The following is a 26,913-nucleotide window of genomic DNA, read 5'->3' as shown; positions in this document are numbered from 1 at the left end:
TTAAGGATAATCAACCCCCTCAAAATAGTCACATGTATCCAAGAAGGGAGCAACAATGGTGTTCCATTTGCTTAGGTCCACATAGCACTAGTGAGTGCCCTACGTTTAGAGTAAAATTTAATGGAACTTGCAATGCATGTGGTAGGTATGGTCACCAAGCTAAAGATTGTTTAATGATCAAACGTATGATGGCAAATAGACCACCTGTAGCCTGGACGGATGTGCCTCGAGCTCCTGTATTGATGCCTGCTCCACCTGTTGAGCAACTACCGCAACACATGGTCCCTAGATCTCAAAATGTTGTACAAGCTACACCGCTACCACCTCCTGTGCTAGGACCGCAGCCCCCGCATCCAAGAGTCGCCCCTATGAACCAAGTGGGTTGCGAGCCATCTAATGCTTATGCAGATGGCTGTGAGGAGGAAATAGACACTAGTATTGCCTACAGACTTGATACATTGGAAGAGTGTCCTATATACTACATGGAAGATTGTTGGGGGCAAGTCAAGCCGGTTTATCAAGCTACTGCTCTCGCATCCAGAGGTCAAAATATCAACACCCCGGCTAGGAGGCCACCTCTTCAATGCTACGAGTGTGGTGGACCACATCGGGCAGCGGAGTGCCCTATTAGGCTGCAAAAGAATGCTGCACAGATGCAAATGAATCAAGGGAGCACGTCTGCAATGCCAATACTCACATGTAATCGTTGTGGCATAGATCACTTGATTTCCCAATGCCCCTATAACCCAAATGCGCCTAAAATCACACCCCTAAATTTGGTTGAAATTGCTAGTGTGACATCGCCAATACCACCCGTCGCACCCGCTTATGCGATTACACGCTCCATGCTTCAAGGGCCAGGCCATATCCTCGAAGAGAGAGATACCGCGTCAGTTATCCAAGCAAAGAAAAAGAAGACACGAAGGAAGAGGTCGCAGAATACGGGAAATTCAAAACCAAGTTCCAAAACAAACATAGGAACAGGAGATGACCCCGTGTATATGAATGACCTCGAGGATGATTCAGATTCAATCGAGACAATGGAGACTAGAACCAATACCACAAAGGGAAAGACCGACAAAGAAAACCGTAACATGGAACCAAATGAAAACCGAATAAGAGAAAACCATAAAGAGCCTCTGAAAACACCACAAGTGTTTCCAAATCCAATCCAAGACCCCCAAGATAAACCGCAGGGGCAACAAGGGAAGAATCGTAAAAAGAAGATTGGGACGTACCCAAACCCAGTAGACGAGATTGAGCAGGGGAAACATCTAAGAGGTTTAGTGGAGGAGACTCAAAGGAAACTAGAACCAGAACCCATGCATGTCAAAATTCATGACACAATGTTTCCCACGCAAGTTCATCCACCCCACATGAACCATAGACCGTTAGCCATATCTAGTATCATCCAAGAAGGGAGTGAGGACGGGACATCAGAAAGTGATTATACACCTTTCTTGTTGGAAAGGATGTTTAACGAAGGAATACCTGATCCCATTGAGGAATATGAGATTCTATCCTCACCAGTTCCTAGTCAAGGACCTACACCCTGCAAAATGCCAATGAATGTTGCCAAACTAGTGGAATTCATGTCTTCTGAGGTCCGAACCATGATCATAGCAAAGCTGTATGGAAATCATGAGTTATTCTTTGCACTTCGAGCATTCCTTAACGGAGAGCTACAAACAGGATTACCGCAGTTTGCGCAACCAAATAGGCCTGACTCGATTATGATTGATGAGGAAAATCATGTGCAATCACTTGACTTAGATGGGCACGAGTCTGTGATCGAGGTACCCATTAACGAATTAGGGCAGTATTTTGAAGGCGACGAGTCTAATGCGACCCTACCCATCACTACCAAGGGATTAACTATAAAGGGAATTCTTGATGGTGGTGCGGGAGTTAGCATCGTTACAAAAGATTGTTGGGAATCCATGGGAAAACCCCGCCTCAGTGTTACTAACATTGTGGTAAAGATGGCAAATGGCACCATAGCCAAACCTATGGGGATGCTCAAGGATCTTAAGATCAAAGTTCTAGGACACAAGGTACGACATACGTTCATTGTAATGGATTTCTCTAAACACCTTATGTCATATGAAATGATTTTAGGACGACCATTCATGAGGGAAGCACAAATGGTTCATGATTGGTCTAAAAATCATGTCTATTTGCAATTCCAAGACTCTGTCCTTAGAGTGGATTTGGTGACTGGTAAGGTACACCCCTTAGGGAGTAAAACCATTATTGATCATCGCTCTGACACCACAGTTCACTCGGCCCCACTACAATATTGTTACACTTGTAAGAAGGATACAGACATTGGCCAAGATTCTCCTTACATGGATGTGTTACCGGGTATGACGGAATCAGACAACGTGGACTAGGTACACCTAGCTTCGACCATAGATACCTGGGGAAATAGAGGAACCACTTGGGTCACACCAGAGGGGGAAGAGGTACCACAAATTGCACCTCTGAACATGATAAGTGCCATACATGCATCTTCTAAGGGCAAGGCAACTGTAGACCAATCTGACAGTCACACCGATAGCTCAATAGAAGACTTTGACCAACACGACTCTGACACAGACTCTCAGAGTGAAACGGATTCTGAATCTCATGAATTAGAGAGTGGAGCAAGTTCAGAGTCAAAACATTCGGAAGGACCGAGCACATCAACCGATGATAGCTCCTCCGAGAGTGAAGAGGACACCAACGAGGACTCCTTTAGTGAGCCAGATCTAAATGCAAATCAAAAGCAGGTCTCAAATAAGAAAAAGAAAAACTTTAAGAGGCGTTGATATCGAGCCAATGTACGTGCTAGGATAAAAAAGAAGAGATCCTCAGCAGAATGGCTCAGTTATATAGGAGCATGTGATGCTCATCGAAAATTGGTAGACGATTGGGGTGAATATCTCCAAAATGTTATGTGGTGTAGACCACGACCCCATGACATAGCCCAATTAGAGATCATTGACAAGCCAAAGTTGAGCCGCACTGCAAGGAGGCGTCAAAACCAAGAGTTAGCTCAACAACACAAGAAAGCAGAAATAGAAGCACATACCAAAGCACAACCAGAATCCACAGACTTGCATCCTGCACCAGAACATTTCAAATCTTAGACCACAGGGGAAGCAAAGGTTGTGTACACAAAAGCCCAAAGAATACCTATCGATGGGAATAATGGAATCTATGATGGTCCGGCAATAGTTAAAGAGATAAAATTAGCCGACCCCGGTGAAGAATCAAAACCTGTTTTTATTGCCCAAGACCTCACAGAAGTTGAAGAGGCGGTCCTCAAAGAGCTTCTCAAGGAATTCAAGGACATATTCGCTTGGACATACCATGATATGAAAGGTGTTCCACCTTCTGTGGTCCAACATACAATCCCTATGATTAGCACTGCGAAGCCCGTACAACAAAGACCCTACCCGATGAATCCTAAGTACGCAAAGATCATTCAAGAAGAACTAGAAAAGCTTATCAAATGTGGGTTCATATATCCTATTGAGCACTCTGAATGGGTGTCTCCAATAGTTATCGTGCCAAAAAAGAATGGGAAACTCAGGGTGTGCGTGGACCTCAAAAAAGTTAATGCAGCTACTAGAAGAGACCATTACCCCCTACCATATTCCGAACATGTACTCGAAAGAGTTGCAGGCAAGGAAGCTTATAGCTTTCTAGATGGGTACTCAGGCTACAACCAAATCACGATAGCGCTAGAGGACCAAGCTAAAACTGCCTTCATCACAGAATTTGGCATGTTTGCATTTCGTGTGATGGCTTTTGGCTTAACAAATGCCCTTGCTACATTCCAACGATTAATAAACACTGCTTTTAAAGAATATTTGAGAGAGTTTTGTGAAGCTTTCTCAGACGACCTTTGTGTTTACTCTTCTTGGAAAGAACATCTATCATGTTTGCGGAAGGTGTTTGAAAAGTGTAGGTTATATCGTATCTCATTGAACCCGTTCAAATGCCAATTTTGGGTCAAGCATGGAGTTATTTTAGGGCATATAGTATCTAAGAATGGTATCTCAACCGATGAGAGCAAAATTAAAGCGATTCTAGAGTTACCACCACCAACCAATTACAAGGGAGTTCAAAGGTTCATGGGACACGTGGGTTATTATCGACGGTTTATTTTATTTTTCGCTGAGATAGCACGTCCTTTGTACAAGCTTCTCATTGAATTTAAATGGACTGAAGAGTGTGACCAGGCCTATGAACAATTGAAGAAAACACAAGCAAGTGCTCCGATTTTAAGGACACCTAACTGGGATGTCATTTTCCATGTGCATATTGATGCATCAAACTTTGCTATTGGGTGTGTTCTCACTCAACCAGGAGAACATAAATTGCACTATCTCATTAGCTTTGCAAGCCGTCAATTGAACGATGCTGAAAGGAACTACACCACTACAGAGCGAGAAGGTTTAGCAATGGTTTATGCAGTAAAGAAATTTCGCTACTACCTTCTGGCAAACAAGTTTGTATTTTATGTGGATCATCAAGCGTTGCTGTATCTGGTAAACAAGCCATGCTCCACAGGAAGAATCACACAATGGTTGTTAATTCTTCTGGAGTTTGATTTCACGATTGTAATGAGACCCGGTAAAAGGCACGTCATGGCTGATCATTTGTCTCGCATACCCAATGGTGAAGCCCCTACAGGAGTTGATGATGAATTACCCGATACTTCCCTATTCATAGTTGAGACTATGCCTGAATGGAGTGAGAACATTGATAACTTTTTAGTTAATGGTTTTCCACCCAAGGAACTTCGTAAGGATATCGCTCGAAGGCTAGTAAAAGAATGTGAACCCTATTGTTTGATTGCCGGAGCTCTGTATAGACTAGGCAAGGACGATATTCTTAGGCGTTGTGCCCGTGAGGATGAATGTTTGTATATCTTGCAAGAAGCACATATGGGCATAGCAGGAGGACATTTTTCAGGAGACCTGACTGCTAGAAAGGTGTTGCAATCAGGCTATTGGTGGCCAACTTTATTTAAGGATGCATCACTTTTTACAAAAGGGTGTGATGAGTGCCAACGTTACAAGACCACACAACGCAAAGACAGAATGCCCTTACATCCTATTAAAGTAACCCAACCATTTGAAAAATGGGGCTTAGACTTTGTAGGTCCAATTAGTCCCGCAACTTGCAACACTCAATCTCGATATATTCTAGTTGCTACGGACTATGTAACAAAGTGGGTTGAAGCTAAGGCTTCACAAAAAGCTGACGCGAGGACAACAGCTAAGTTTCTTTTTGAGAACATTATCACAAGATTTGGTTGCCCTTTTGAAATTGTTAGTGATAATGGTACCCATTTTATAAATGAGGTAATAAGAGAGCTTACCACGACCTTTATGATATCCCACCATAAGTCTACACCTTATTACCCGCAAGCTAATGGACAAGCCGAGAGCACCAACAAGACTCTAATCTCTATTTTAACCAAGACGGTAGAAGCTCATCGCACTGATTGGGATTTGAAGTTGACATCTGCTCTATGGGCTTATCATACTACTTATAAAGTGGCTATTAATTGTACGCCATTCAAAATGCTATACGGCCAAGAAGCGGTTATGCCTTGGGAGTTTGTCATTCCTAGTCTTAGGGTAGCTTCGCGAGAAGGATGGAATGGTAACCCCTTAACCGAGCGTTTGTATATCTTAGAAAAGCTAGACGAAGAGAGACAGTTGGCTGTGAAAAATGCTCTTGTGGAAAAGGATAGGAGAAAGAAGTGGTTTGATCGCCATGTGAAGGACAAGGACATCAAAGTTGGTGATAAAGTCCTTATGTATGGAGTACGTAAAGAGAAGAAAAAGTTGAAATATGTTGGTAAAGGACCATATAGAGTATGTGAAATTACCCCACAAGGTACCCTTCGTGTGGAAACTCTTGATGGAGTTGAAACCATTGGATTCCTCAATGGGAGTAAATTCAAAAGATATTATGATCCTTTAAGCCAAGAAGAACTACGGGCCATTCATCAAAAGAAGGCCGCCAAAGCACAAACCGAGTTAAAGAAGATATAAGCTCAAGCTGAGGCTAAGGAGCGACAACAACGTATAAGACAAAAACGAGAGGCTAACCTTGGAGTCACAAATGCATTCCACGTAGAAATCGAAGAGGATTGGTTGGACTCTGACACACCTCTACGATACCCTATTGAGTTAAATAGTGCCTATGGAAAAGTGCTATATAACGCCTTATTGGACACGGGTGCTAAATATAATCTGCTATCCTATGGGGTGTGGTGTCAGTTAGGGAAGCCACCTCTATCTGAGAGTATTATCCAATTCAGGGGTGTCAACAAGAAAAAAACTACGGTTTTTGGAATCTGGCACACTTCTGTCAGTTATGACAATGGAATTGTAGCTCAAGACTTTTTGGTCATGCCTACTAGAACTATGGAGGGTAATATAAACCTAGGACGCACGTGGATGATAGCCACCAAATGCACTATTGATTGGGGGACTGGGGGTGTCACAACGCAAAAACCAACTCTTATCCCTACCACTCAAGCCATAGTCCCTGAGATATTGCCTAACGAAATAAAACCCAAGACATTGCATGTCCAGGAGGTTGAACCATACGTCCCCATAGCCCAACTCTCTAGATCTTCAACTGATGTAGTTGAAAGAAAGCTTGAGACACACAAGAACCATCCTAATATAACAAAGAAAGCATACAAGTGGGTCCCTAAAGCTTCTTTAGTAACCATGGCTGATGCTAAAAAATGGAAGCCTCGTAAGAAACATCCCACTCGCTCCAAGAAATGTAAGAAAACGTGGCGCTGGATTCCTAAACGACTATTAAAAGCCCAAGGATACTATGATGGAAATGAGCAAATTTGGGTACCTAAACGTAAGATGTGTCCTTCCCTATCGACAACAAACCCATATGAGTCAAACAGTGTAACGCTAAAGCCAATGGCAGACCGTGGGAAGGGAAAAATCACAGAATGCTACACACCTAGTCCAGAGCTAGTTTGGGCTCCAAGGCAAACCCAATTTATTCCACCTAGCTCAGGAAGGGGGGAGTTCCATGAAGCTTCTAGCTCCTCATGTAATACATCCATAGAGGTAAAAGCTTCTACACAGCCTCCATCTATAGTAATGGACCTCAATGAAGCTACAAAAGAATCCACACCTCTCAGTGTTCAAGAATCACCTGATGAACCACTTCAAGTTCGATCCTGGGAGAGTACCTTACCACCCTTGCAACTTGACGAGGCACCTAGGGTAATAGAAAACTACTGGCAAAAATCCTCACCTATTACCAACTGGAACAATTGGTTTCAAAGGGTGACAAGCTCATTTCAAACGGTATGATCTACCCAAGGAAGGGGGGAGTGTTTGTGGACATCCATCATTCACTTGCTTCCCTCTCAACCTTTCTCCCTGACCTCTTAATCTCCGATCTTAGGGAATGTATATATAAAGCCTTATACTCACAAAAACAAGATAAAAAAGTAAAAGAGCAAGAGCCATCACACAAATCATAAAAACAAATTATGCACAAGAACACGAACCTTGTAATATTTGCACTCTAACCATCATCTATTTGCGTGTACAGATATGGCTAGTACGCTAGAGTCATCCACTCCTGCCTTGGGTGAGAGGTACCCTCGTTACTTTTCACAAATGTTTCACATGGTCTTTCCAGTGCTTGCATGTGAATGGGATTTGATAGGTACGCTAGCATGTGAGAGGAATTTTGAGGAGTTAGAATGGCTGATACGTCTCTTGACCACATCTGATCCATACTTAGTAGAGAGCGTTTCTCCCATTGCACAAGCCTACCCTTTTGACCAAGATGACTATAGGCGTCTAGTGACCTTCTTAGTAAACATGGGCACCTATGATGAAGAAGAAAATTTACATGACTACACGGATGGCACATATGGTCTCATGGATGATGACTTTGTTTATCTCGACGACGAGGATAGGGGTTTAGCCTTAGGGTTTCCCCCCAACCTCTACAATATCCTATTCCCTTGACTCTTTAGGGGGAGTGCAAATAATTAGGTTAGGGTTCCTTATGTTTTTTGTTGTGTTCAATAAGTGTTGGTACCTTTTCCCACTAATGTGCCTCCTGGAGGTATTCCTTTTGTTTCCTAGTGTGTACAGGAGCGTGTTGCTATTGATAGGATTTGGACCTTCATGGAACCTTTCTCTCATTCACACTTCAAATCAAGCGCGACCATCAACACAAACAGGTGTTTTCTGTCCATTAGCATTGCCCTTATCTTTTTGCATCCATGTTTGTCTGCTTTGATTGTGATTGGTAGCATAATATTCAACGCATTTGCTTAGTATCAAACATTTAATTCAATGTAATGTTTTGTCATAATCACTTGTCTAGGTTTAAAAATCAAGCAGTCCAACTAAGCTAGTTTGACCAAGCTAGGTATTAGAAATCTTCTCTTAATACCATGGGGAATGCCTTCCTAATAAGCAATGGTTACTTAGGTTCTTAATCCGATTTAGGCAGCATTGTGTGAAATGTACTAGGGCTTTCTAGTGGGCTTAACCCTATTGACCTTTAGCTTAAGTATTATAAAGGGAGTTTACTAATGTGATGAGCCTGGGGAGGGTAACAGTGTTATATGACCCCCCAAAGTTACAAAATTAAAATGCTGAAAATGAACAAACAAAAAATCAAAGTGCCACAATGTAAAATTTTAAGCTGGAAGAGAAATCCCTGCTTAAATTGGTACTTCACTCACATGTATCGCCTATGGTACTAGAGCCCTAGAGGTTCCCAGTGTGGGCGCTTTTCCTTGAAAAGCAAAAAACCCAAGGCATACAAAATAAGCACACACATCAAAATTGAATCAATGTGAAAAGACTTTGGGGGGTCAAAGAAAAGGTAATCAGTCAGGCGATGATTTCATGAGAAATTCCTTTTATCGTAGCTTAACTACAAGGTCTTCTAGGTATAGCCTCTAGTCAGCCCTGGAACATCAAATACTTGGCTCTCGCGATTAAACAACTTAATTGACCAGAGAAAATTGAGAAGTTACCCATGGTATTAATAGTCGAGCTCTAGTGCCTTTTGACCGTTAAATTAGTGACCCCGGACTTGTTTAATTTTTTACCTTTACATCTGTTTATGCATTTGATTATATTGCAATTTAATGTTTATTGCTGACAAATTGTCTAGAATTCTGTTACCAATCAATTTGTCTGTCTATTGCATATGATTTTTAATTGTATATGAGAATGCAATTACTGTGGCAATGTTGTTTGATTTTGCAGTGATTGAAGAAGACTACGCACATCCATGTCGACTGCTCTCCCATCTCGACGAACGAGCTTCAACTGGATAGCTTCCAAGGACGGAATCTACATCAGGAAGGGGGGCATGTTAACCCTCACGGCACACGGACACCCTATGATCTATAAACGTTGTTTTATTTAGAGTCAGGTACCGGGCTTGTCGGACCAATAGGAACAGGGTAAGGGTGATCGCCGATGACAGGCGCACTCTAACTGGAATATTCAAGGAGTCAGTTGGCTAAGTATGGGCGCCCAAGTGTGAATGGGGTGAGCTCATATAAAAGCCACTAAACCTAATTTTTACTCATTCTCTGATTGTGCAATAGAAGCCGCTCTTGCTCCATCTCCACCTTCTCCTTCACCATCTCCTTGTGTGTGTGTGTGTGTACGTGTGAGAGAGAGTGTGAGAGTGTGTGTATGATCGAGTGTTGCGGCGGCACGACGGCGGCGAGGCGGTTGAGCGCGGCGTAGCGGCGTCTCCCTCTTCTTCGCGGCGTGGGAATCCTTCATTCGCAACTACGCAGGAAGGTGAGTGACACACCATTCTTCCTTGTGAGCTTGTCTGTTGTATGGCTGTGTGCTAGGAGCCTTTGTGGCTCGCACACGGCGCATAGCAAGTCCCTAGCCGTGACAGTCGTCGACGATGTTGGATGGTTGTTAAGCAGCACTGCAGGACAATGCTCACATGGAACCCATTACGTGCGCCTTGTTCTCTTGAGCCTGTGGGTAAATTGTTTTCAGAGCAAAGGGAGGGGGGCGCATACGGTGCCATCGATGCCTCAGAGGTTGTTCATCTTGGAGTGGGCCTCAAGGTAAGCTACAAGTGAAGGGTGCGCTCACATGCAGAGAACAAGACAAAAATAGGAATGGTCCCTCCGAAAATAGCTAGATTCGATAAAAAAATAAAGGGCATCTACCCACGCCCATGTAGGGCCAAATTTTTTGTATTTTGGGGGGGTTCTCACAAAGGTAAGGAGGGAGAAGAAGAAGAGAGCTTTCACAAAGCGAAGGAGGAGAAGGTTAGTGCCAACAAGGGTACCAACACAGGTGTTTTTTCTTACCGCTATCAACGAGGAGAGCCACAGGAAGGTGAAGCCAAAGTTGCCCAGGTTTTTTGCACTCGTCATGCTTGACGACGGAGCCGTTTTGTAGCAGCATGATTTAAGGTTGTTGAAGCAAGTGTTTTTGCAAAAATTAAAGCAAACCATACCCAACTTCTCTATTGTTTCTTCCCCTTCTCCCCCTCTTGTCTTTATATTGTTCCAACCATCAGGTGACAATTGTGTTGGACGGAGCGACTCACACACCCATGAAGTGCATGCAAACACTACCTAGATCAACATAATGTCAATCGAGGACACAAATTCTCTATTGTTTCTTCCCCTTCTCCCCCTCTTGTCTTTATTTTGTTCCAACCATCAGGTGACAATTGTGTTGGACGGAGCGACTCACACACCCATGAAGTGCATGCAAACACTACCTAGATCAACATAATGTCAATCGAGGACACAGATGACATGATAGGCACTCAGAGGAAATCTCTTTAGCTTGTCAGGCTGAGACCATCCTACACATACAACACTCTGGAAGGCCAACTAAACCACAATCAAGAACCTCACTGCTCTCAACTACACCACCTAGCCACATACACACATACGGAAGGTAACTCACCTAATCATGCCAGATTCATACGAAACTTAAGGAACACCATCCCCTCACTAGGATACACCTGTCCCTAAGCTTCTACACTCAAAACCCTCACTCTAAACCCATCTGCGGAAAACGTGTAGGATGACAGAACATAATTTTGAAAGTGCTCGAAACTGAAATTTATGAGTACCTATGCGTAGCTTATGTCGCCACGATTCTATAGACTACTAGCACGCAGAAAATAGACATCGTTTGATACACTTACGGCCACAAATAGCTCGTAGATGCGTCGGCATGTGCACTTCGTCTCACGTGGAATGCTTGGCGTTGTCGTGTAGCTCTCCTCGAGCCTACAGCAATGGTGCAGTCGGATCTCCAATGTGTTGAGCGAGTCGGGCGTAGCAAGAGGATGAAGCTCACACTCACTCTCTTTCTCTCTCACACACAGTAGACGGCAGCGCTAAGTTTTGATTATGATAAAAAGTCCTTTACAAAATGACCTAGGTACCTTATATACTAAGGCTACCTTAGGTTTAACCAAAAATGGGGTTGAAAGGGTCAAATGGCTTTGTATTTACAATCTGGAAGTGCCATTGCACCCCGGCTTCTGAAACTAGAATAACTACTTATTACAAATGACGTTTATAGCCATAATCCGCAACATTTCATAACTCGCAAAAGATAAGACTTTGGTACGAAACTTGAGTTATGTTGTGTTGTTGACCCATCGGTCAACATTCCCCCCTTCCGCATTCATGTCGTCCCCGACATGACCTGATTGTCGATGGCAATGTGGTCTTTGCTCTCATTTTGTTGTTGTAAAGATTGCTCTCGTTTTGTTGTTGTAAAGAAAGTAAAGACTATAGCCTTTGCAGTAGCTTGTCTTGTTCGTCCAATCCAATGTACATAGTCTTCGCATGATTCAGGAAAATCATAATTGATGACGAACTTTATGTCGTTCAAATCCACGCTCCGAGCTGCAGCATCTATTTCTGTCATTATAGGTCTACTGCCAGATCTAAATTCAAAAAGAACCCAATGTCGTTTAACTTGACTCTTATCATCATGGATAGAGAAAGCTCCATCCATCCCTTGCTCCAGCAAATCTGTCAATTCGGAGTACTTGTGACTCTCAAAAACAACTTCTACAATCTGTAGAATTGAGTGATTGGCTGATCTTGTGAGCCAATGACAACTTTGTAAGGATTTTGTAGAAATTGTATGGCTAAACCCTTAACTTCTTTAGGCCAAGTTGCATTCGATGTGCATTATCAAGGACAAGCTTTTGTGATCCTTTGATTACACTTATGTCTGCTCTTTGTCATTGAGGACTTCTTTGTTCTTGAGTTATGTTGTGTTGTTGACCCAGCGGTCAACACTTTGCTGTTTTTTTGGCTTCATCTGTTGCACTGCTTGTATCTTTGTTGAACCACAACAAGAACTATGATCCATTAGAGCGGACATCTATCATCGTAACCATTCATCTTTTGAGATCCTCTGATTACTTTTATGTCTGCGCTTCTTCATTGGGACTTCTTTGTTCCTGTGCAATCATGTTGTTAGTGTTGTCTGCAGCTTTGTCATTGTAGGCCATTCTTCGACTTGCCATTGAGGAGAAGTATGCTATGATCTGAAATTGGTGCTCCAATTCATTTGTCAATTGATTTGAGTAGCATTTCCTTATTGTTGATGTAGAAGGAATATGTACAAGAGGATGGTGATAGGTGTCTTTAGATTAGGGTCTAAAACCTGGATGACCAAAGGGAAAAAACCCGGTGGGAAAAAATATCTTTGGTATACGCTCTTATTGGAGTTGAGCAGTTGAACGTGAAGTACATGTTCATGAAGGGTGAGTGCTTGGGTGAAACACGGAAAGAGTGCCTAATGCAAGTGCCACTTATGGGACACTCTATATGCATATGAGAAATTTGTCAACAAAAGCATGCAATGTGAATGAAGGAGATGATGGGTGTTTCAAGGAATAAATGTAGCACATGTGACATCAAAAGATGTCTCAATAGCTTCCACCTTTCCAAGAAGGGTTTTCGATGTAGAAGTTTCTCCACTCATATCTCACTGTGCTCAGTACGTGAGTGTCTTTTGGACCTTCTTCTTCACTTCACCAGACTTAAGTACTTAGACTTCGACTCTTTTGCTCATCTATACCAGCATGAGCGACACAACGTAAATATTCTCAACTCTTCCAGCTTGAGCAGTACCTAGAATAGCTAAGACGCTTAGACCACAGAGAATATTACTTGAAGCTTTGGGACTAACACCTCACTCATTTTGTGGCTTAGCTACTCGACTCTGACTTTTATGACTTGCGGTTTCCTGTTGACACTACTTTGTGACAAGTTCTTCGGCTGTTGTAGTGGCTGCTGAGACATACTTTGTGAAGTTTCATGGTTTCCCTGTACCTTCTTCTCTTTGTAGTGCTCAGGCCTCTCGTTAGTCTTTTCTTCATGTGGATTATGGATTTTTTTATTTTTTCTTAATAATAAACAAAGAAAATCTTAAAACAACTTAACAAAAGAAAAATCATTCAAATAGAAATCTAAATGCTATGTACACTATACACATGTCCCTAGGGGCTCATATATGGATTTTGTCCCCATACTCCTCTGTAACACTATTATGAGGGCATATACTCTAAATTTTGTCAAAAAATTATCACAATAAAACGCCAAAAATTCAATGCATCTCACAAAACATTTCCCTCTAATAGTCATAATGTTAGGTCCGCATTCAGAATGCCTCCCCCCTTCCTATTTGGAGTCATCCTTTACGACAGGGTATCGCAAAGGCTATGTGTTGTGCTTGGGCAATTAAAAGTTGTGCCTATGCAGGCCTTGTAATGTAGCCCCATTATTCATACACAGTCAATGCATGAAAAAGATTTATGTTGTGCAAGATGTGGGTATAAGCAATTTGCTTATTGGCATTTGTTGGTGAGGCTTCCTATTCTAAGCAATGTAATGGTATTTGAAGCTCCTGTATCGTTGCTTGATTGAAGCGACTTGCTCTCTTCTAACTGTACTGTAATCGTAGGAAGAATTGTAAGAATTCAAGCAGCGATGCATTGACAGCAGCTTTGTTGTTCTTCTTTGGGACCCATTTCTTTGTGATTATTGGCTGTTTTGTTGTTGACGCTCGTTTGGGAACCCATACTTGCCCGTGCTTCGTTTGTGTTTGAAGAGACTTCTTTGGGATCCACCTTTTTGTTGTGTGAGTCGACAGTGGTCTTTGCTTCAGCCCTTGTACGCTTGGTTGGGGACGGGATTTAGGCTTTGAACGTTGATACCGTGGTTGTTTTGGAATCCAACTGAATTCCTGACTTTTTTGTGCTTGAATCAACTTCTTTGGAGCCCAAACCTGAGTTGTGAAAGCTTGCGACTTTGTGATATTCTTACCCGTTCGTGCACGCTTTCCTTGTTTTTGTTTTGGTGTTGGATCTTGTGATTTGTCATTAGAGATCTTTGTCTTCTTGATCCATATCTGTTTTTGGCCGATCTGGCTTTTTGGTATCCTGATTTGTCGAGCTTTTTGGCTTTGACTTGTTGTTCTGTTCTTTTGACCTGTCATGGTTGTTGTTGAAGGGGTTGGTGATAGTGATGGCCTGAGTTGATGATAGGGGATGTTGTAAGATTCATCACTATCGCTATTATCCTCAGCAAGGTTGACTTCTTGTACTTTCCCTTGATTTTTTGGTTGGTAGTGGAAAGTTACTGTCTGTTTGCTCGTGGGTGGTAGTTTCTTGGAGGACTTTTCTAGCCCATTGATTAGAGCATTGTTAGATCGTTGCTCTGGTCGTATTCCTCCTAGCTGAGTCTTTGCATCCTTATTAGGATCCATGTATGAGGATGCTTGTGGTGGCTGTGTCTTCACCGAGGACTTTGGAATCCACTTTTGATGCGTGTAGCGATGACATTGATTCCCAGGTCGTTGATCTTCTGGAAGCTCGAAGTGTTCTACAGAGTCATAGAACTCGTCGTCTTCTTGATCTTTTGATTCTCCACATTTCTTTGTTTGCTCCTTATTTCGAGAGCTTGTTGATGTCTGATTCTCTTCGTTTTCCTGGATTACACTCACTGCAAAATAAGGAACGACATCATAGCCATTTTCATCACAAAACTTCGTTGTGGGAGCATCCTCCACGGCGCACACGTCCACAGTAGCCAAGATGTGTTCCCATCCAAAAGGCTCTAACTCTTCTTCAGGAAATGTTCTGGGATATAGTCGCTATCCTCTATAACCCACTCTAGGATACATTCCTCGAGTTTCAAGCTACCGCATTGTGAAGCTCCACACATCCACAGTTCTTTAGGCTTACCTAACCAAGCTGGAAGTTCTGATCCTGCAACTGTGGCAGAATCAAACTCCTCAACCGGTGTTCTCGTCACATCCCTATAGCTATGGTCCCTCAAGTTTATCTTTGTTATGGTTTCCATATGTCTCAGGTATACATGGTCATAACCCCAATCTTGAACCATTTTCAATTTTCGCATGAATGGTCTTCCCAGAATGATGTCATAGTTGTTCTTCTTGCCAAAGTCAACAACAGCAAAAGTGTGTTCATATTCAATGCCACAAGAGGTAACAAGGACTTTTTCTAGTAGTCCTAGGGGCTTTTCCTTGTGTTCGTCTGCAAGCTGTAGAGTCATTCGTGTGGATATCAAGGCAGGTTTTCCCCATTTTTTCCAGACCTCTTTGGTTGCAATGGCCACACCAGCTCCACTGTCAAGGATTGCCATGGTTTTTACATTATTGAATTCCACACGAAGGGTGGTGTTTCCATCTTCTCCCTCGTAATACTCGCCTAGTATTTAGTTGAGGCATTTCAAGCTCTTTGATGTCTTCCTCGATTTGAGTCATTGGAGTTTTTACACCAACTTTCTCTAGACATTTACCCACATTAGCCCACATGTTTGGTCTTATTCTAAGCAACTCGGCTAACATTATTGTACAGGTGACTGGGGTAGATAGAATATCTACTAGCCCCTTTGAATCGATGGCCTTGTTGGGAGACAGTCTCTGTGATGGGACTGCAACCACATCTGACTTGGTCTCGTACTCTCTCATGTAGGACGGTAGTGTTCTTAGCGAATGGGGTTGACTATCCATAGATTGTACAGATCCTTTGTCACCCCAACACGATTGCACGTCTAGATTCATTTGAGATCTAGCCTTAAATTCCTCTATTGGTGGTAGAAACACTCCTCGTTCATCACCAATCTTGTATACTCGTCTTCTTGGGTCATCGGTTTCATTGACCTCTCTGACTTGTTTCCACAATTCGTCAAAACCATCTATCTCTTTACAATCCTCAGGTATAGCTTGGTGAAATCCCTCGGAAGAGTTATCCGTGGTATTCAGTACTATCCTTGGTTCTAATGCTGGGTCTTTGAGGTTTGGTCTGTGCTTATGACTAGAATCTGGCTCTTTTAGTTCCTGGTTTGGTGGGATTACGTGTGTAAGCATGACACAGATCACATCCTCAGGTTTTGCAACTGGTGGTTCTAGTAAAGCTTGGGTTGTTTGAATCATTTTCTGGCACATTTCAAACCTTTGCTTTTCTAGTTCCGCATAGGGATATGTCATCCACCTGTGTTCTTGGGTTTGGTTGTTTTTGAGCCTCACATCATAGGCTTTCAAGAGGGCATCTAATGTCTCATCAACCTTCTCTACCAACACAGATCCTCCTGAACTAGCACTTCTCGGTTTCTCATCCGTGGATGGTTCTTCTAGAGGTTTAACCATCTGTGTAAGAGAAGGTGCCTCCTTTTCCTCATGTTGTTTTATCTTCTCCTGAGCTTCGGTAAGCTTCTCAGCTAGGGATTTTTGCTCTCGTTGCCTGCGTGCTTTCATCCTAGTCTTTCTAGCTTTCCAACTATTTCGTTTGCTCTTGGTTTTCTGACTAGGTGCCTCTGTCTTTGGTCCATCATCTGTCTTTGGACTCGTGTCACTTTCCGTGTTCTTTGTCTCTGAATTCTCATCAGCTTTCTTTTGAGCTTCTGCTCTCGTAACCACTTGAACTGGTACGACATTTTCATTTTTTGAGCTACTAGGTAGCTAAACAATCCCTAATACATTCGTCGTGATTTTCTTGATTTGGTTTGGTTTTTTCGGACAATCGGGGATCAAGTGAGTGATGCCACACTCAAGACAATAGGCATTTACTTCAATGATCTCCTTATGAGGACATTGTTTGACCAAGTGGTTGTCACGACTTTTGTGACAATCTGTCTCTGGTTGAGGAGATTCTTTTAGCATTTCCTCTTAGCTATAAGCAAGCTTTGACCTAGATAAGCCGCTATTTGCAATGAATCACAATGTCCTTTCGTCCATTTCATACCTTCTTTCTTTCGACTGAAACCCAGGAGGTGGAGGTTGTACTGGCCTCACCACTCCATGTGTTTCTCTCACATTTTGTTGCTCCGAAGGGTAGTACTCACTTTGGTTCCTATACCACATCGTAGCTGGTACTAGCGTTGGTTTATTTGATGCTTCCATCATTGGCATGTATCTCATGTCTACCTGCATTCTAGCACCTGGCAGCGGAGGTTGTTGTCCTAAGACAAGCTGTGGCCTTAAAACTCTTACTGGTCTTGGCGCATTCCCCGTAATGTATCTAGGTGGAGTAGGTGCTTCTGGAACAGGTTGTACATACCTCTCCCTAGCATTTTCCATGCTATAATGGCACTCTTCCTCCGTATGGTTCGTCCATTTTCTCTCAATTTCACACCACTTCGGCTCTCCCGAATCAGACCTTACAAGAGGAATCAACCTCTTGACCAAGTCGTCGATAAGCTTTTCTTGATCAATAGGTGCCGTTGGCTTGTCAATGGACTCACTTATCTGTGAAACACTGTGCTGAGAGGATGTGTCATCTCCTTGACTCTTTAAGTCCTTTTCTTTGTATGCCTCACAATTATCCACTAGATAAAGAGCTTCTTTGATCAACTCGTTTAGCACCATCCTCCTTATCATATGCAGATCCTTCTGAAGGCCCGCATGTCTCATTCCCTGGATAAAGATCAGTATCAGTCGTGCTTGCGTAGGTAATTCCGCTCTCGGACAGAGCTTAACATATCTCTTGAGCCGTAATGATGCTTTGCGTACTGATTCATTCTCTTTCTGTTTGAATCTATGGATTTGCGAGACTGTGTTGTGAGCAATGCCTTTTGGCGAGAATTCTTCAATAAACTCTTCAAACAGCTCATCTAGGGTCTCAAAATCCCATTCTTCCACCGAGTCGAACCATGTAGCTACATCATCTTCTAGAGTCAATCCAAATCCCGCAAACTATGTCGCAAAATCTGAAACTTCCTCTGCTCTAATCACTCTTCTAAAAGCCGTTACGTGATCTCTCGGATCTTTATCTCCAGAGTATTTTCTGTTTACCCATTTTTGGACTTGGGATGGTCTAACTCGACGATTGTCTACAAGTCTAAGTAGAGACTCTCCCAATCCTTCTCTCGTTATCGCTCTTGAAGGGAATCCTGGTGGCTCTCTTCTTGGAATTCCTATAGGAATTCTCATGTTTGGTGGAGGCATTTGTGGTACTTCATTGACCAAATATCCACCTCTTTCTAGTATAGTCTGTGGATTTGTCCTTTCTACAACTCTGTATTCTCGTCCATACTCGTCGACAACTATAGATCTCCATTGATAGTCGACTCCGTATGTGTACACATATAAGAGCTTGTAATCCGTTATCTCTTCTAGGTATGGATCTGAGCACCTATAAAGATTGACCTCATTGTCGTCAATGTATCTATATAGTCCTTCACTCTCATGACCGATCATCCAAACTCTCTCAACAAGATGGTTCTTTATCAATTGCAAGTTTGGAAGATCCATTGTGGGAGGATATTCCTCTATCGTCGAGATCTCCAAGCTTATGTAAGCTGCGTTTGAATCTAGGGTAGACATGATTTCTCGGCTTAAGAGCTTTTTCTTGGTTCAAGTAGACTTAGTCCATTGTGTTCAAGTGCTTTGGTTAGGGAAAAGTCGAAACTATGTCCAAAACCGCAATCGTTTCGTCACAATTCTCGCAAATTGTCGCTTTCAGACACCCCTAACTTGCGGATGTATTTTGAGGCCTTAAACGACGTTTTTTTCAAAGTTGACCTAAACGGTTGCCGTAGGCATGCATTGAGTTCAAGTTTTGCTCTAAGATCTGTAGAGCCACTCTTAGGCTACGTTTTGATATAAATACTTTTCCGATCCGATACCGTTTGTGAAAGTTATGGCCAAAACAGTGAAATGCAGTTTAGACTGGTCAAAATGAGTCCACATTCAATTTTAAAAGAAGATTTGGGATCTCTGTGACACTCTGAACACTTCTGTATGGTCAAAATTACAGTTGGACCCTAAAACTGGCCTAGAGACATCCTACGCGTAGGATGTCTATATGCTCAGAATTCAACAAAATTTGGTCCAGAGACTCCCCTTAAGTCCAACAACACAATGGTATGCTCAGAATTTCGTTTGGACCTAAAAATGGCCTTGAGACATCCTACGCATAGGATGTCTTTTTGCTCAGAATGACTTGAAATTTTCACCCCAGCTCTCCTTGATGTCCTGATCACAGTGGTGTGCTTATAGGTTGGTTTGGAGTCCTAAATCAAGCTAGAGATCCTACGCATAGGATGTCTAACTGCTCATAATTGCCCCAAATTTGAACAACAAACTCTCCTTAGGGTGCTGATCACAGTGGTATGCTCAAAATTAAGTTTGGAGTGCAAAATCACACATATGACATCCTACGCGTAGGATGTCTTTTTGGCCTGTTTGACCCCAGACCCAAAGCTTCCCCTTGATGTCAGCAACCTAGTGGTATGCTCAGATTTTGGTTTGGATTTCAAAAGACCCCAATTTTAGCTGTTCTATTGTTTTTCAGTCAAAAGTGCTAAAGTCTGCTTAGGACCCCCGTTTCTTCCCCAAATGAGATGAAAACTCTCTCAGTCACTCAATATATCATGCAGATCATGCTCCTGCAGCCATCCTATGGTTTTGGTCTTGGAATAATGCCTTGGCACAATTTGGGTAGGATGTCTGGCAATTTCAGTCTATTTGGCCTTATCCTGTCAGGATATGGTCAAGTTCCCCTTTCCAGGTGAGAATAGGGTAAAACCTACCTTCTGAACACACTGGTCAACTCAGAATTTCAAAATTTCCACCGGATCACCCTGTAGACATCCTACGCGTAGGATGTCTTTTTTTCTCAGAATGGACTTCTGTTTCTACCCAAGGTGCTTCTTGATGCATATAACAAGAATATGTGATCATAGCAAATTTTGGATGTCAAAATTGCTCAGAATCACCACTTTTGGGAAAATATTTCTCTGAAAGAGTAACATCCCCTTAACTCTCAGTCTATATGTCCAAATGACATGAGCTTTGGTGTGTGTGTCCAACACAACATGCAGAATATGGGTATGATGTCAAAACTTGATTTTTGCTTCCAGAATCACTCTCTAGACATCCTACGCGTAGGATGTCTACTGATGAAATTTGTGGCAAAATTCATCCACAGGCATCCCCAAGTCTTGAGCACTACTTTTCAAGCATTCCTACCACTTTTTATGCAAAATTGTGCTCAGAATCTTAAGTTTCTTGTTTTCGCGTTTTTGACACTCCGTCTTTGGTCTTTTGGGTGTCAAGAGTTGGTCAAAACTTTAGTTTCAATGTATACTTAGGGTAAACCCCCCCTTCTAAACACACTGGTGCAGTCAGAATTTTCAAATTTGGTCTCCAGAACCCCCTTGAGACATCCTACGCGTAGTATGTCTATGTTTACAGAATTGCAGGTTTTCTTCACAGAACCCTTGCAAATGCTCTTTTATATGCACAACATCAGTCAATCATACAAAAATATCCACAAAAGCTTGTTTAATGCATTTTTACCCTCAAAAGCACACTTTTCCGTGATTTCAAATGCAATCAAGCACTTTAGCAAATAATTCAGTGTTCAATAGATCTAGATCAAAATCGGATCACTTACCTAAAGCTACTCCTACAAATCATATGGAGTTTTGCATCTATGAGTAGAAAAATGCTTCACTGCCACACACGGACTAGTAAACGCTTTTATCACCTCACAAATCACTCGACCACCAACAACTACTCTAATCCACAGATCCTAACTAAACCTATCTAGTCGCGACCCTCGGCAAGACACACGCTTCTTGGCTATCCACTTGATTGTGGAATGTCCTCTTCCGGATCCACTTAAGAAAAACGCTTTCTTTAGCAGAAACTAAATCAAGCAACCATCACATGAGTGTTAGTAGGAAACCTACTTAGGTCCTTGTGTCCCCGGCAGCGGCGCCAATGTTGGACGGAGCAACTCACACACCCATGAAGTGCATGCAAACACTACCTAGATCAACATAATGTCAATCGAGGACACAGATGACACGATAGGCACTCAGAGGAAATCTCTTTAGCTTGTCAGTCTGAGACCATCCTACACATACAACACTCTGGAAGGCCAACTAAACCACAATCAAGAACCTCACTGCTCTCAACTACACCACCTAGCCACATACACACATACGAAAGGTAACTCACCTAATCATGTCAGATTCATACGAAACTTAAGGAACACCATCCCCTTACTAGGATACACTTGTCCCTAAGCTTCTACACTCAAAACCCTCACTCTAAACCCATCTGCGAAAAACGCGTAGGATGACAGAATAGAATTTTGAAAGTGCGTGAAACTGAAATTTATGAGTACCTATGCGTAGCTTATGTCGCCACGATTCTATAGGCTACTAGCACGCAGAAAACAGACATCGTTTGATACACTTACGGCCACAAATAGCTCGTAGATGCGTCGGCGTGTGCGCTTCGTCTCGCGTGGAATGCTTGGCGTTGTCGCGTAGCTCTCCTCGAGCCTACAGCAATGGTGCAGACGGATCTCCAATGTGTTGAGCGAGCCGGGCGTAGCGAGAGGATGAAGCTCACGCTCACTCTCTTTCTCTCTCACACACAATAGACGACAGCGCTAAGTTTTGATTATGATAAAAAGTCCTTTACAAAATGACCTAGGTACCTTATATACTAAGGCTACCTTAGCCAAAAATGGGGTTGAAAGGGTCAAATGGCTTTGTATTTACAATGTGGAAGTGCCATTGCACCCCGGCTTCTGAAACTAGAATAACTACTCATTACAAATGACGTTTATAGCCATATTCCGCATCATTTCATAACTCGCAAAAGATAAGACTTTGGTACGAAACTTGAGTTATGTTGTGTTGTTGACCCAGCGGTCAACAAATTGTGTGTGTGTTGTGTGTTCCCCGGGCATGTGTGAGTGTATGTGAGAGAAAGAGAGAGCGGTGTGTGTTGTGTGAAGGCTGTAAACCAGCAAAATCGGTGTGGTCTGCTACCAATTGATGGTGTCAAGCATGTGTGCATGTTGGTATGCGTGCAAACAGTGATCTATATGCAAATTGTGTGAGTTTTGAAGGTGAACTCTAGTGGATTGGGGTGCAGTGATTATCATGGGCTATAGAGAGGCATATTATTTGTGTTTCAAGTGTGTTCTCCTTTCCTCCCATCCATCTTCTGGTGCCCCCAATGAGGAGCACGCTGTTTCTCTAATTAAAAGTTAGAAGCGGTGTTTGAAGCTGACAAATGGTTGGTGAATGGTCATGAAATGTTCGGTGGTCGAGTTTGAAGATAGCAGAGATGGTGGAGCCAAGATTTGGCCCCATGTTTACAAGTGTTGAAGACTGGTTGGCAGATTTTTAATTATGGATGCTATCGATGAATATGTTGAAGGATGTAGAAAAGTTCTAGATGGCACAACTGCTAATGTGCAAATGTGCAAAGGTATGGTTTGATGATTTGAAGTGTGATGATCGAGGTTCATGGAAATAGATTCTGAGTCTTTTTCTAAAGCGGTTTACAAAGGTGGTTAATCCAAAAGAGGTTGGTGCAAAGATAAAGGTTGTACGCCAAGACGTAAGTAAGGATTTTTTAAATTTTCTTGAATAATTTGAAGCATGTTGGAAGCAATTAGAGGTTTCTACTAGGATCAAAGACAACCAATACTTGAAGTTGTCAAAGTTTTTAGAGTGCTTACATCCAAAGATTTGAGAGAAAGATCGAGTTTGGTGCTGATACCTAATGATACGATCTATTATGCCAAAGTGAAGAGCAGAAAGGTGAAGTAGAAGCTAGAGTTGGGCTTGTTAAAGCTTGCAAATTATATGCCTATTGCAACGATAGCGGAGAGTTCTATGGTTCAACCAAAGTTGATGCTAGTTGAGGTAAGACCAATGGTCAATTATGCTCCTTTTGCAGGTTTCCAATTTGTACAATACATGTGCTAGTGGTGAGCTAGCTTGTAACCGAGGATAAGCCACTTGTCAAAAATAAATTGTGTACAAAAGAGGTAGCTGATGTCAAGTGCCAAGAAAAGCTTGAAGAGGTAAACACTATTCTTGTGAAAAGTTTGTTAAAAAAGGTAGCAAAGAGCAATCAAGTTGCAAATGCTAAGAGCTTGGAAGTAGACGAAGAAAGTATGCAAGTCCATGAAGATGTTCAAGCTTTTGTGGAACAAAAAGTGGATGAAGGTGCAGATACAGGGTCAGTTTATGGTGTTGATGACGATGAGGATACAAGATCAATTTTCTAGGGAACGAGCGAGGAAGATAGAGCAACAAGTCTATTGCGGTGCATCTAGTTCAAAGCTTTGTAGTAAAGGGCAAGGCTACATCTATGGATAGCCAAGCTAGTCTCCAAAGTCAACAAGAGGATGATGATGAAGCAGAAACCAAAGGGGTTGGGCATATTTTTTATGCTCATATGTGTTGAATGCTAACCAAAGGGAGGAGTAGCTAGAATTGTCTATGTCTTGCACAGATGATGCTATGGACACAAGTTTTTTGGATCAGGTATGCATTGAGGATGAAGCTGATTGGGGCTTTGATGATGTTGAGGATTCCATGGATGAAGGTATACATAGGTGCTTGTGGATAAGGTTTTAACCAAGATACAGGTGATATGAGGATTAGCCTCTCCAAAAGAGGAGATTCCACTAGTGAAAACTGAACAAAACTTCACATTTTTTGGATATAATTAAAAAAAGGAATTTTTGTATATTTTGTGACTTAGGATTGACAAATTGTGGAATCACTTATGATTTTAAGTGTTGTCGTGCAGTGAATTGCAACTTTGTGAAGGATAGAATAGCAAACAGCAAAAGCATTGCGTTTGAAATCAAAAGGCAACCTTCGAGGTTTGAAGTATCAATTCAATAAAGTTTTGTTAATCCATATATGAACCTAAGATCTGGTAAAGTTCTAGGAAACTCAATTGATTTAGGAGAGAATAGGAGTAGAGTGTCCATAGAAGAGAGCGTAAATCAAGGGAGACCATTAGAAACCATTGCGGAAGAAGTGCTAGACACTTACTCTGATTCAAGCTCAGATATGTCTTCTTTTTCAACTCAATCAGGAACGGGGACCTCTCTCAAGTTCAAGCACATCTTGACTTTCTTCAAAACCACCAAGTATAAATCCCAAATTTATTTGGACTCAAATGAGGAGTTTGCAGTGAGGATAGACGACCTTTACATAGGAAGGGAATTGGGTCCGAGGGGGCCTCTTTATTTGCCATGGGATTAAAAAGGAGATTATGGAAGGGAAAAATAGTGGATGCCGGGTGGACTGAAATGGTGGGTATAGGAGGGCCTAAAAGTAAGTGGTCAAACTTGTACTCTTTTATAAAATATAAAGAAAATATCTCTTATAAATTCAAAAAATTAAACTTTTCTCTAAATAGTTGAGTAAAAACCAACCCTTTCTCTCTCTCTAGTGGCTATCAGTTTCTCCCCCCCTCTCTTCTAAAAGGGGGTCCCTCCAAAAACATGTTGATCATTGCCTCCCTCTCTCTCTACTATACCATCTCTTACTTCTCTTCACTTCACCTTGCAAGAGTTGCTTCTCTTTCCTTCCTTTTAGTTTTCCCTCTCAAAAGTTCTACAATAGAAGTTTGAACCTCCTTTCCCTCCTCAAGCTTACTACATTCTCCTCAAGCTTGCTGCGTTCTCTTCAAGCTGAAGTTCTCCATTTCTCCATGAGCCTCACTAAACACATCTACCTAAAGTTGAAGATCGGCAACATATCCTTCGGCTAGATCATCCCTCTTTCTTTCCTCAATAGGTTTCCTACTCCTTCTTCATTGTGCTCTCTAGAGAGGATCTACTTTCCTCTCAAGCTTTGCAACATTATCTTCCCCATTAAACCAACAAGGAGGTGGAGTAGTATAGCAATAAGTGGCATCCTTCGTCTTTGTGTACCATCAAGAATCTTGCTCTATATAGTTGAGAGCATGGATGTGCAATGTCTAATCATAAGTGTTTTTCTGCAAGTTGTGCCACTATTCCCCATGGTATCATCAAGTACTTGACAACCTAGGAGTGTCATTGACTCCATTTCATGCAGCAATGTACAAGACGATAGTGGATGTTGGATGACGATGGAGTTCAAATGATTGATGTGGGTGACAATGCAGTCCAGCTCAAGAGGTGCACACAAGGTCTCAAGGAGACACATGGCTTCTCGAGCACACCATTGGAAGGGAAGGATCATGGAGTTCAAGAAAACCCATGACGGCAAGTGACTTGCAAAGGTGCAACATGTGTATGTTGCTTCACAACTGAAGCTAGAGACAACATACAGTGGCTCCATCGAGGTTTCCTGCAAACTGTAATTTCACTCCTTTGTCAAGTTTTTAGATTGTATATTTTGTATTTCTGCCGTATATATTGCTTTGATGTCTATAAGGTTTTCATTGCTTGTTCATTTTTGCATATGTATACCCATCCAATTTTGTAGAGTGGGAGCCAATAGAGTCCTTCATAGAAACTTTTGAGGTCATCCACATTGACCTTGGCAAGCTGCTCTATGTTGGTTGTCCATCCGCGGAGCTTGTCTCACGGGACATTTTTTTATATAACCATACTTATGTAACACCTAGGCAAACAAGGTATGGTAATCTTTCTCCGATTCGTCCACCAACCTTGCAGAGTATGGAATGACCTAAGCCAGATAGTGCCTTGATCACAACAACCAAAAGGAGAATCAAGGTGGATGTGTATTCAGCAATGAAGTGCACCTATGCTTCCCACGAAGCTTCCCTAACTTGCTTTATGTCCCTTCATGTGTTTGTGTTTATCTGTTGGCTGCAAAGTATTCACAGGACACCAACAATGTGGACTTGCAAAGGGGGAAATGCGATCAACGGCTTCCTTGAAATTGGATGGGAGACTAAGGTGTTCAACCACAGGGGAGATACAATCAAGTGCTCTGTAGTTGCTAAGGATGTGGTGTGCAGATACCATATTGCAAAGCAAATCTTGTCAATTGTCTTTCCCTACAAAAGATGAAGATGGAAGCTGACAAAGGGAGAATGAGAGACACTAGACTCTGATGTTGCTGCTAGAGAATCAATTGATCTGCGAATATGCCTCCACAACAATGCAGTTCACGACATCTTGGTGAATAACGACTGGAATCTCAGTCACCTTTGCAAGTATCTTACCTTAGATATACCTTGCCCAATCAATGTGTTTTTGTAATCAATGAAAAGGTTGTTCATTTCAAAAAAGAGAAGAGCTTTTTGTGTGAAAACATTGGTTTTCCACGATGTATTAATGTAAAAGCTTGTAACTGAAGCGATTTCACTCCCATTAATACATATGGTGTTTTGAATCTCTCTTTTTTTAAAATTTGTTCAAGATTTCGATTGAAATGTGCAAGTTTTTTTAATTTGGAGCGTGAATACTTTTATTGTTGGTGACTTTCAATGGCTTGTCGCGTGATTTTGTTTATAATTATAGTTTAAAGTTAATTTGATGTTGATTTTAAGTGCTTTTAAAAAGTGACATTGAGTATAAAAGTGACTTTCTAGGTTTTAAAATTCATTCCTCACATTT

At 42.1% G+C, this 26,913-nt stretch overlaps 1 pseudogene; it reads left to right on the top strand.

Moving 5' to 3' along the window:
* The window catches only part of LOC147458818 (uncharacterized), a 79,137-nt pseudogene extending 55,527 nt beyond the window's left edge, over nt 1-23,610 (top strand).
* Nucleotides 23,611-26,913: the final 3,303 nt, after the last annotated feature.

Source organism: Adiantum capillus-veneris, chromosome 4 (assembly GCF_014529385.1).
Source record: "Adiantum capillus-veneris isolate H3 chromosome 4, ASM1452938v2, whole genome shotgun sequence".
In the NCBI taxonomy this organism is placed as follows: domain Eukaryota; kingdom Viridiplantae; phylum Streptophyta; class Polypodiopsida; order Polypodiales; family Pteridaceae; genus Adiantum; species Adiantum capillus-veneris.
Note: the sequence above shows the minus strand (reverse complement) of the source record. Positions and strands in the feature narration are given on the sequence as shown.